Source organism: Nicotiana sylvestris, chromosome 7 (assembly GCF_000393655.2).
Source record: "Nicotiana sylvestris chromosome 7, ASM39365v2, whole genome shotgun sequence".
Lineage (NCBI taxonomy): Eukaryota > Viridiplantae > Streptophyta > Magnoliopsida > Solanales > Solanaceae > Nicotiana > Nicotiana sylvestris.
This window is the reverse complement of record NC_091063.1, coordinates 2,454,137-2,465,572: the sequence shown is the minus strand read 5'-3', so window position 1 is coordinate 2,465,572 and position 11,436 is coordinate 2,454,137.

Genomic DNA, 11,436 nt, shown 5'->3' with positions numbered 1-11,436 from the left:
CCTGCTACGTCCAGCCATGGACGAGCTGCCCGCGTTGCTGCTGCTGCTTCATCCAGCTCCAGTCCGTCTCCAAACGACCACAACTTCGTCTCCTTCATCTTCAGCTACACCCCTCGTCGAACAGCTTGGCCATGGACAACCACGGACTGCCCAGCATGTTCAGCAGTAGCAGCTGCTACTGCTTCACTGCCTCCCTCCCCGACGTGAGCTGCTACTGTGCGCAGCTTAACCTGCCTCTGTAATGTCGAACAACAGCTTCCTCGACATCCATGGCTGCCCTACTGCTTTGTCTTCTTCATCGCACATCACCCTCACATATCGTCCTCACTAGACGAGATCTTCCAGTCATGAGTCGTCCGTTCATGGTCATCTTCGTCGTCGAATTATTTTGGTGCGATAATTGTCTCCGGGCAGATTTGTTTTCGTTCGAGTTCATCATTGTTCCGATGCGGTTAGTGGGTTTAAGTTTCGTTTCTGTCCGTATTTTGTTTGATATTCTCGGATCTAAAATTAGTAGATGTTTGATTCTTGTTTTTTTTCGTGTTTATCGTTTTTTGATTATTGCTTCAGGTTGTTTCATTTGTTCCAGTTTATTTTTAATATAGAAATTGTTAGTTTAATTATAATATTGTTAGATTTAAGTTGAAGTTCAATTAATTATTTCTTTTGTTTGTTTTTATTCATTTAAAAAGATTTAGTTTTAATATAGAAATATGTTAGTTTGATAACTTGAATCTTTCGTTTTGATTGTAATATTGTTAGATTTAGTTTCCGGGGCGTCAAGCGTCTGTAGGCCTATCAGCCATGAAGTACGCATAAGCGGGAATAGGCTAAAAGGACGGTTATAAGGCATCTAGAGGGCCTGTTTTCGGCTGGTCATAACCAGAACTCTTAGGTTAGGGGTCCGTGAGGTTCAATTGGTTATTTAATTTAGTGATTTGAATCTGTTTATTTGTTCCGTTTAAGCTTAATTTGAATTTAAACTCAGTAATTTGAACATGCTTGTTTGTTATTGTTGTTGAATCTGAAAATAGGATGTTGTTTAAAAATATTGTTCAGTCAAAATAATTCCGGTTGTTTCTTTGTTGTTCATCGTTTAATTTGAATTTGTTGATTGAATTGGATTAAGGATTGGTTATAGCTGCTATATTTTGGTTAATTGATTAGGTGAATTGGTTATAGCTGTTAATTGGATTTTAGTTTTTAGACAATGTTTGAAGTTTGAACAGTTTTTGAATCAGGTCAGTAACAGTAGTTTTAGGGGTAATACGGGAATTAATCAATTGCAGATTTAGTTAATATTAAAATATTATAGTGGGGGACAAGACATATGTTAGTGGGGGACAAGGCATAATGATGTAAAATAAAAAGAAAAGGGGATAATGATGAGGTCTTCTTTGACCATTCAAAAAGAGGGAACCGTGGGGTCCGTGTTGACTACTTTTACTTAAGTTAAAAATCAGAAATAGTATAGGTAATAATAAAAAGTTAAAAGATATACATAGTAGAAGAATATTGGGGAAAAAAAGAAAAGAGGTAAAAAAGAAAAGGTAGTCTTGCTTTGGGTATAAGAGGACTCATTTGACACTTGAAAAAAAAAAAGAACGAAGGGAGAGAGAACAAAAACAAAAAAAAATCTTCTACTTTCCTTCATTTTTTGAAATCAGCATTAATTGCTATTGTTTCATCGAAGCTTGAAGCTTCTTTCTTGGGTTACTACTCCACCGGTTTTCAAACTCTGTTACTGGTCTATTCCTGTGTTGCTGGACTGTTGTTGCTGTGTTGTATTGTTACTACTGCTGCTGATTCTCATCTTCCTCTTCTCTTGTATTCAATACCAGGTACATGGTTGTAACCTTGTCGATATCGTAAGCGAAAAATGTGAAAGCATGAATACATATGAAGAATGGAACTTTGAAGTTTTAATTTCGCTCTTTCTTCGTTTCTTTTACTGATTGTATTTAGGCTATTTCATGTATTACTGTTTAATAATTGGAATAAGAGGAAAATGACATAAGTTGGTCTTTAGTGAATCAGCTTGGCAAAACGGGTTAATTCATTAGCTATGAGGGTTTTAATATGGTCAACAGTAGGTTAATCATGAATGGGTAGCTAAATTTAGTTAAGGCCAAACAAGACTAGATAATGTTTAAGTTTAATAAACTTTCTCATAAGCTTTAGTAATTATGGTTAAATCTAGTTTCAAATAGTTGTGAATAATTAATTCCAATTGTTTTTTTTATATAACAATGCGAGCTTCAATCTAGCTATATTTGATTTCTTTTGAATATTAGTTGTCGAATTTCTTATTTTATTTATGATTTCAAATTTGCTTTTTTTTTAGTTAAATTCCTTTCCATTAATATTTGTCTTAATCTAGCAATTAGTATGTTACGTTTTCTCAACGGAGTCGAAATGTGTCTCTAATCACGGGTACATTGATTGTGACGTGATCCGAGATGCATGTCCATGACGTTGCAAATTCCTTTAAAAAATAAGAATGAGATGAGCCTCACCGAATAAAAATACAAAATTGTGGGGCCCTCGGTAAATATTTGCTTTAAAATTGCTTAGACTTCGGGATGGACCGTTTAGCAAAATTTCACGGCCCTACCCAAAGTAAATGATACGCTAGTCGCTTTAGGCACGCCTTTTAATAATTTAATTTTCTTAAAACTCGGGTGCACATTTATGTGACCCAAATCCAAATCTCAACAGAGTTGAAATGTGCCAACAACCACGGGTGCATTGATGTGACGTGGTTGGAGATGTATTTCCATGATGTTGCAATTCTTGAAAAAATATATAATAATAATGACGAAAGCGGTTAAAAGTTAAAACTTGCACATGAGCTCATAATTGTATAAAATCAGATAAACAAGCCGAATATGACAGTTGAGCGACCGTGCTAGAACCACGGAACTCGGGAATGCCTAACACCTTCTCCCGAGTTAACATAATTGCTTATCCAGATTTCTGGTTCGCAGACTGTAATACAGAGTCATTCTTTTCCTCGATTCGGGATTAAACTGGTGACTTGGGACACCCTAAATCTCCCAAGTGGCGACTCTGAAAAATAAAAAATAAATCATGTTTTGATTGTCCTTTAATTGGAAAAACTCCCTTCACCCCTTGCGGGGACGGTAAAAAGGAGGTGTGACAACTCTGGCGACTCTGCTGGGGATGTTAACCCAGAACCACTGGTTTAGGGTTAGAAATCGAGCTTAGAATAAATTGTTGTGTTTAACTTTATCTGATTTTGTTACATGATCTGTGCTTAATGTGCTAACTAACTGCTTTTACTGCTTTGATATTTTGTGAACTGTATATAAACTGTGCCGAAACCCATATCCTCTCTGAGTCTTCTAAATCATGAAGAAGGGTGCATTTCGTGTGACTTCTTTTCTGTTTAGAGTCAATCCCATTTTAGAATGAGGTTCGGATAAGTTGCAAAGCCGGGTTGAGCTTCTGTATCCCCGGTACGCTGCCCCCCTCGGCTCGAGCTGTCCGCTCGAGTAAGCCACGTCTAAAACAAACACCCAGGTTCTGAACATAGAATAACTCAACTTCATGCCGGATCCCTAGTAGGAACGCTTATCTACATCATGTGCATTTTTGACTTAGGGGACTCAACATAGGGGTTGGGTCCGTCTAGGAATAGCAACCTAAAACAGAAAAGACCATCCTGATGCATCCTACTTACGCTCTGTGCATTTATTTGTTTTGAACCCGCATGTTGACCGACTTCTGAATCTAGGGGAATGTTAGAAAATTTTGGAAAAAAATTGAGAAAAAGAGAAAAATAGCAAGTGGAGAGTTAGATGATTAATTTAGAAAAAACCAGTGTCCAAGTACTGTTAGAGCTCTGCCGAAATTTTAAATAGTTTACTTTTAAAAATTGTTTGTTTACCCAAAAAAGCAGAAAGTGTGTAGGAAAGAGACCTTTATTTTAGTTTGCTTTGTTTTAAAAAAAACGGAAAGGAAAAATAGTTTCTTTTGCTATAAAAGAAAAAGAAAAAATATGTTTGTTTTCAAAAATTAGTTAGTTTATTGGGCGAACTACGCCGGTTTGATTCTCACCGGACGTGAGATACGTAGGCAACCCTAATCGGGTCCAACCTCCCCTTTTGCTAAAATAGCCAAAAAGTATGTCAAATTTTAATTTCATCATAAAGAAGTCGGGTGACGCTGTTTTGTCAAAACATAGCCGAATGTTCCTGAAAGGGACGCCGGAAGGCTGACTTTGCATAAACAACCACCTTTGGGTCATTTTTTAGATTTGGTCCAGTTGACCCACACAACCTTAAAAATCTTCGTCCCCGAGGCGCTGAAAGGCCGTGTTTGCAACATTGAGTTTTCTATTTTGAAAAATGAGAAAAGGTCGTAAATATGTAGGGTGATGCTGTTTTGTCAAAACATAGCCGAATGTTCCCGAAAGGAACGCCAGAAGGCTGACTTTGCATAAACAGCCACCTTTGGGTCATTTTTTTAGATTTGACCGATTGACCCACACAGCCTTAAAATTTACGTCCCTGAGGCATTGAAAGGCCGTGTTGGCTATATCGGGTTTCCTATTTTGAAAAACATGTCAAAACTTTTGTCATAAATAAGTCGGGTGATGTCCAACCTCTCCTTTGCAAAAATAGCCAAACAAATGTCGAATCTTTGTCATAAAAAAGTCGGGTAATGCCGCTCATGTCAAATATAGCCAAATGTTCACAAACAGGACGCCGGAAGGCTGATTTTGCATAAACAACCACCTTTGGTTATGTTTTGATTTTTGACCCTCGCAGCCTTAAATCTTCGCCCCAGAGGCGCTGAAAGGCCGTGTTGCAATACCGGGTATTTTATTCTAATTTGAAGAAAAAAAACAAGAAAAGAGTCATAAATAAGTTGGGTCACGCCGTTTTGTCAAAAATAGCCGAATGTTCTCGAAAGGGACGCCGGAAGGCTAATATTGCGTAAACGACCATCTTTGGTCATTCTTTTGGGTTGCGACCAGTTATCCCGCACAACCTTAAAATCTTCGTCTCCGAAGTGCTGAAAGATCGTGTTTGCAAAACCAGGTCTTTTATTATTTGAAAAACAAGAAAATAGTCAGTGGTCAAGTGAATACCGTTTGGTTTTTAGTTAAAATAAGCCGGCCTGGCTTCGGTGATGTCTTAAAACCGTTCTTGCCGAGATAGCCTTAGAGTATCTTTCAGTTGTCAAAGGGCTATTTTCGTAAAAGAACGAACAAGTTTGTGAAAGGTCGTAAAATAATCCTTCTGGACCTTAAAATTCGTATGAAATTGAGAAGGGGCCACGTCTGAAAAACAACCATTTGGTTAAAATTGGCATATAGGGGAAGGAATCTGGCTGTTTGTTTTTGAGTTTGTAATTCTTTGATTAGAGTATGCGGGTTATTTGATTTTCGAGACCGTTTGTTGTCTTTTGTCAAAGTCTATTAGTATGGTCAGTTTTTAAACTTTTGTAATCAAGTTTGTTTTATTATGAAAATTGAAAATTCCAAAAAAAATGTTTTATTATTATTTATCTTTTATTGGGCAGAACTACGCTCGGTCTGATTCATGCGGGGACATGATACGTAGGTAATCCACATAAGATTCGACCATCACTAAAAAAAAAAAGAGAGAGAAAAGAAGAAAAGAGAGGTCTGTGAAACACTCGAAAGAGGCACAAATAAATAAGCCGGGATGATGCATGCGGTCAGAGCATACGCATATTAGAAAGGGTTAACTGCCTAAGAACATTGCATCCCCCAACGTGTAATTACAATATCTGTTAAGACTCTAACACTGACGAGTTTGTTGTTTTTCCAATCTATACCAGTTAGTTTGTTAAAGCGTACTGACACCGTACCATTATCAAACAAGATCAAAAGGGCCCATACCAGAAAGCATGACTGGCTCAGACAACAGTGTTGAGTCGGAAAAGACGACAAATCAGATGTTGAAAGAGGCCATGGAAAAAATGGAAAAGATGAGGCTGGAAATGAATGAAATGCAGATAGCCTTAGCTAGAGCCCAAAAGAGGCATGAACTACCCGTTACTCCTACTCTCTTACCAGGACACATGCCGGAATACCCCTCCACCGGCCCTTCAACGAGTTTCCCAAGCCATCACTACTATCAGGGAAGAGAGGCCTATGATCCCCAAGCTCCACCACCCAATCAGAATCCTCCTCCACCAAATGTTCCCGTCTTTGTGGCACATGACCCAGCCCCATTGCACAGATCGTCTAGTGAGCCATTGTTTCAAGCTCACAATGCGCAATATTACCCCCCTGAACTCACATTCAAAGCACCCGAGCCACATACCTATAATCTCCACTTTGAGGTCCCGGCGGAGATTGAAAAGCCGGCTAAGAGCCCAGAGCAGGACGAGGTGATACGGAGATTTAAAAGCCTGGAGCAGTCCTTCAGGAACATGCACGAGTTGGGCAACCAGGTCAGCGTGGCTTACAAGGATCTATGCCTTTTCCGTGACGTCCAATTACTAGCAGGGTTCAAGATGCCCAAGTTCGATTTATACGAAGGGCATGACGATCCTATAGCACATCTACGAGGCTTTTGTAGCAAGATGAGAGGAGCGGGGGGCAAAGATGAGCTACTGATAGCTTACTTTGGCCAGAGTTTGAGCGGGTCGGCACTGGAGTGGTATACAAGACAAGATCCGAGCAGGTGGTACACCTGGGATGATCTAGCACAGGCTTTTGCAGGTCACTTCTAGTACAACCTTGAGATAGTCCCTGACCGTCTCACATTGCTAAAGTTTGAAAAGAAGCCCGGGGAGAGCTTCCGGGAATTTGGATTCCGTTGGAGAGAACAAGCGGCAAGAGTCGATCCTCCAATGAAGGAAGGTGAAATGGTGGACTACTTCTTACAAACGTTGGAACCAACTTACTTTGGTCACCTGATGACGTCAGTTGGTAAATCTTTCAATGAAGTAGTAAAAATGGGCGACATGGTTGAAGAGGGACTTAAGTCCAATAAGATCCTGAGTTACTTGGCAATCAAGGCAACGACTCAGGCCATCAGATCGGCACGGGATGTGCGCTTGGAAAGAAAAAGATAGAAGAGGTCGCGACAATGGAGGCAGGCAACTGGTCGAGATCGAGAGGTCCTTCCCCTCGCTACCAACCCAGACCCCATCACCCAAACTACCTTCACACTCCAAATTACCCTCCACAACCCTATTACCCGCCACAAGAACCACACTTCTCCATACACCAAGCCCAGACATACACTCAACCTCCGGCTCGCCCCCAATGGCGCGCGCCGGCTCCACAAAATACATACCTACCTCCACAAAACACCTATCCGCCGCCAAGAGCCTATAGAAACCCTCCAGGGGCAGGTTTCCGGGGGAATCAGGCTTTCAGAAATGAAAGAATACAGAGAACGTTCACTGAGTTGGGAGAAACCTATACTGCCGTGTTCCACAAATTGAGGCAGTTAGGCTTGTTGAGTCCTGTTGAACCCAAGTTGCCAAATCCCCTTCCTAGAAATCTGGACCACTCAGTAAGCTGTGAATATTGTTCGGGGGCTCCCGGGCATGATACTGAGAAGTGTTGGAAGTTGAAGACTGCCATACAAGATCGTATTGACACAAATAAGATCGAGGTTCAGGCACCAGAGGCACCCAACATCAATGAAAACCCGTTACTGGTGCACCATGAGGCCCACATAATCGAACTAGTGCACGAAGGAGGGGAGCTAAAGAAACCCTCACAAACAGTGATGATGATCCGTGCCGGTTCAAAGAAAAGTCGACCAGTGGAAAAACGGTGGCATAGTTGGAAAAGGTAGATGACAAGCCACTTATGGTATTAGGAAAAGGATCCATTGGGGCAGATGTACAGTTTGTGGGGCTGAAAGCAAAAATTAACAATTGAATGGCTACTCCTCTTCCTATCCGAAGGGAGTCTTGGTAGTGGGCTCTGATTTTCTTTCTTGTTGTCTGGATTATTCCAGGGTTGCAATCCAGATTTCTTTTGTGCTCTCCAAAGTGTGAAACCTTGCTATCCCGTATTTTAATAAAGTGAAAGTTTTTTTTCTTCATTCCTTATTTTGTTTTAATTTTTCTTCTTCTTTTTCTCTTCTGAACAGTTCTCTTTACACTGGTTCTAATGACATGGCATGCACGACGGATCTTCAACCTAGTCTAAAAATCAATCTGATTTCGAACTTATAGTACAAGATTGTGATGATGAGTCGGAATACGATGAGGATGAAGCCTTCGAAGAAATTAACGGAGAGTTGAGCCAATTTGAAAAAAAAATGGAAAAATCAAGGTGTGTGTTGATTATCGCAATCTGAACAAAGCAAGCCCAATGATGCTATATGTTTAACAGATATCTAAGGGAAATGCATCGACATGGCTATCAGTTCTGATGCAGTCAAGAGATATTATGTGTAATTTCTTTTGTTGTTTATTTGTTTGTTTGTACTTGGTGCTTATCGGATAATGAAATGACGGAGGCAATCCTCTCTTCTATCCAAACACTTTTAACCTTTGCTTTACCCCTTTGAGCCTTACTTATTCTTTTATACCCCTCTCTTGGAATCATTAATGAAAAAGAAAAAAAAACGAAAAAGAGAAAAGAAGGAGAATAATAACAAAAAAAGGAAGGTCGCAAGAAAAACAAAGGAATCAAGTGAACTACGTTCGACCTGATTCCTCAAAGAGGATACGTAGGCGCCTCACGGCTCGGTCATAATGTAACAAAAATCAAAAATTCCCCAAGCAAGAAAACTGGGGCAGAAGTTATGTTTTTAAATTTTGGAGAAAAAAAGGGGTTTGATTCCAAGAGTTGTAATGTTTTACCCATCAAAGTTATTTTGAATTTTTATATCCTTTTCTTTTAAGCCCCCACATAAACCCATATTGATATCCAAAAAAGACCTCCTGATCAGTATCCGAGAGGTGCCAAGACAGGCAAATGAAAGCCGAGAATAACACGCTGGTCCCCGACTAAATAAGGATCCTGAGCTGAAAGAATTGATAGCCAAGAATTCCCAGCAGAGAGAATCTTGCTGGCAGCACTCTAATCCCCAGCTGAGAAAATAAGATGAGAGAGTCTTATCGGTGAAAACCTTCACAGGCACCATAAGGCGACGTAAGCTGAGAGAAGCAAAATGAGAGAGTCTTATCGGTGAAAACCTTCACAGGCGCCATAAGACGACGAAAGCTGAGAGAAGCAAAATGAGAGAGTCTTATCGGTGAAAACCTTCACAGACACCATAAGGCGATGGGAACTGAGAGAAATGAGAGAGTCTTATTAGTGAAAACCCCGGGAAGGGCACTATGAGGCGACAAGATAGATTGGCGAAAAGGATCCGCATTTTGCGAAGAGGTGGGCACCTATTTATCCCCAGCAAGTGAAGACATCAGAAAGATTGATCGACACAAATAGACTGGGTTGATTAATCCGGAATGCACGACATGATCGTTGGAATCGGTTATACCACCCAAATAAGTTCATTTCTTTTCTTTTCCCCAGCATTTGTTCAGAAAGATTTTCTTCTATCTTTTCATTTCTTTGTTTAAAAGACTTTTTCCAGAAATTTATTTTTGAGAAAGGTCTTTCAGAGCTTACTACCAGTTGCCAAAATGGTACAACGCAAAATGTGAAGAGGACAGGCCAGAGACAAGGCAATAAGACAAAAGGCGTTTGTTGCAAGGCCGAATAATATTGGTCTAAAATGGCAAGGAAAGTACGGGGAAGAATCGGAAAAAAACATGTTGAGGAAATTGTGGGCCAAGTTCCAAGAGGATCCCCAGCAGAACTCCAACCAATTATCGACCAAGTTCCGAGGTGGTCGGACAATACAGAGTGGGAAAGGAAGAAAGGAAAATCCATCTCCAGCAAAATAACCCCCAGCAAGTTTTGAGACACAGAATGGGGAAGGGATAAATGGAAAAACCATCCCCAGCAAAATGTTATCCCCAGCAAATAACGTCATCCCCAACAAGTTTTGGGAACTCCAAACAGGAATAATGGGAAGGGAACAATCATCCCCCATCAGGAGTGACATGACCACCCGCCATATTTTAAAAAAACTAACTAAATTTTCTTTGATTTGAACAGGAAAATAAAGTGTTGATGATGGCCGAAAGACATGCCATAAAAAAGATCGCCAGAACTGGGGTAGAAAATTTTCTGCCACAGTTGAAAATTTTCTTGGAGATTTGAGGAAACAAATTCAAGTTATTATTTAGCAATTAGGCACCCACCTGTATAACAAGGGAATACATTTCATGTCTTTAGCAATTAGGCGCACACCTGTATAACAAGGGAATACATTTCATGTCTTTACCAATTAGGCGCCCACTTGTATAACAAGGGAATACTTTCATGTCTTAGCATTAGGTGCCCACCTGTATAACAAGGGAATATATTTCATGTCTTTACCAATTAGGCGCCCACCTGTATAACAAGGGAATACATTTCATGTCTTTACCAATTAGGCGCCCACATGTATAACAAGGGAATACTTTCATGTCTTAGCATTAGGCGCCCACCCGTATAACAAGGGAATACATTTTATGTCTTTACCAATTAGGCGCCCACCTGTATAACAAGGGAATACATTTCATGTCTTTACCAATTAGGCGTCCACCTGTATAACAAGGGAATACTTTCATGTCTTAGCATTAGGCGCCCACCTGTATAATAAGGGAATACATTTCATGTCTTTACCAATTAGGCGCCCACCTGTATAACAAGGAAATACATTTCATGTCTTTAGCAATTAGGCGTCCACCTGTATAACAAGGGAATACATTTCATGTCTTTAGCAATTAGGCGCCCACCTGTATAACAAGGGAATACATTTCATGTCTTTAGCAATTAGGCGCCCACCTGTATAACAAGGGATACTTTCATGTCTTAGCATTAGGTGCCCACCTGTATAACAAGGGATTACATTTCATGTCTTTACCAATTAGGCGCCCACCTGTATAACAAGGGAATACATTTCATGTCTTTAGCAATTAGGCGCCCACCTGTATAACAAGAGAATATATTTCATGTCTTTAGCAATTAGGCGCCCACCTGTATAACAAGGGAATACATTTCATGTCTTTACCAATTAGGCGTCCACCTGTATAACAAGGGAATACTTTCATGTCTTAGCATTAGGCGCCCACCTGTATAACAAGGGAATACATTTCATGTCTTTACCAATTAGGTGCCCACCTGTATAACAAGGGAATACTTTTCATGTCTTTACCATTAGGCACCCACCTGTATAACAAGGGAATACATTTCATGTCTTTACCATTAGGCGCCCACCTGTATAACAAGGGAATACATTTCATGTCTTTACCAATTAGGCGCCCACCTGTATAACAAAGGAATACTTTTCATGTCTTTACCAATTAGGCGCCCACTTATATAACAAGGGAATACTTTCATGTCTTAGCATTAGG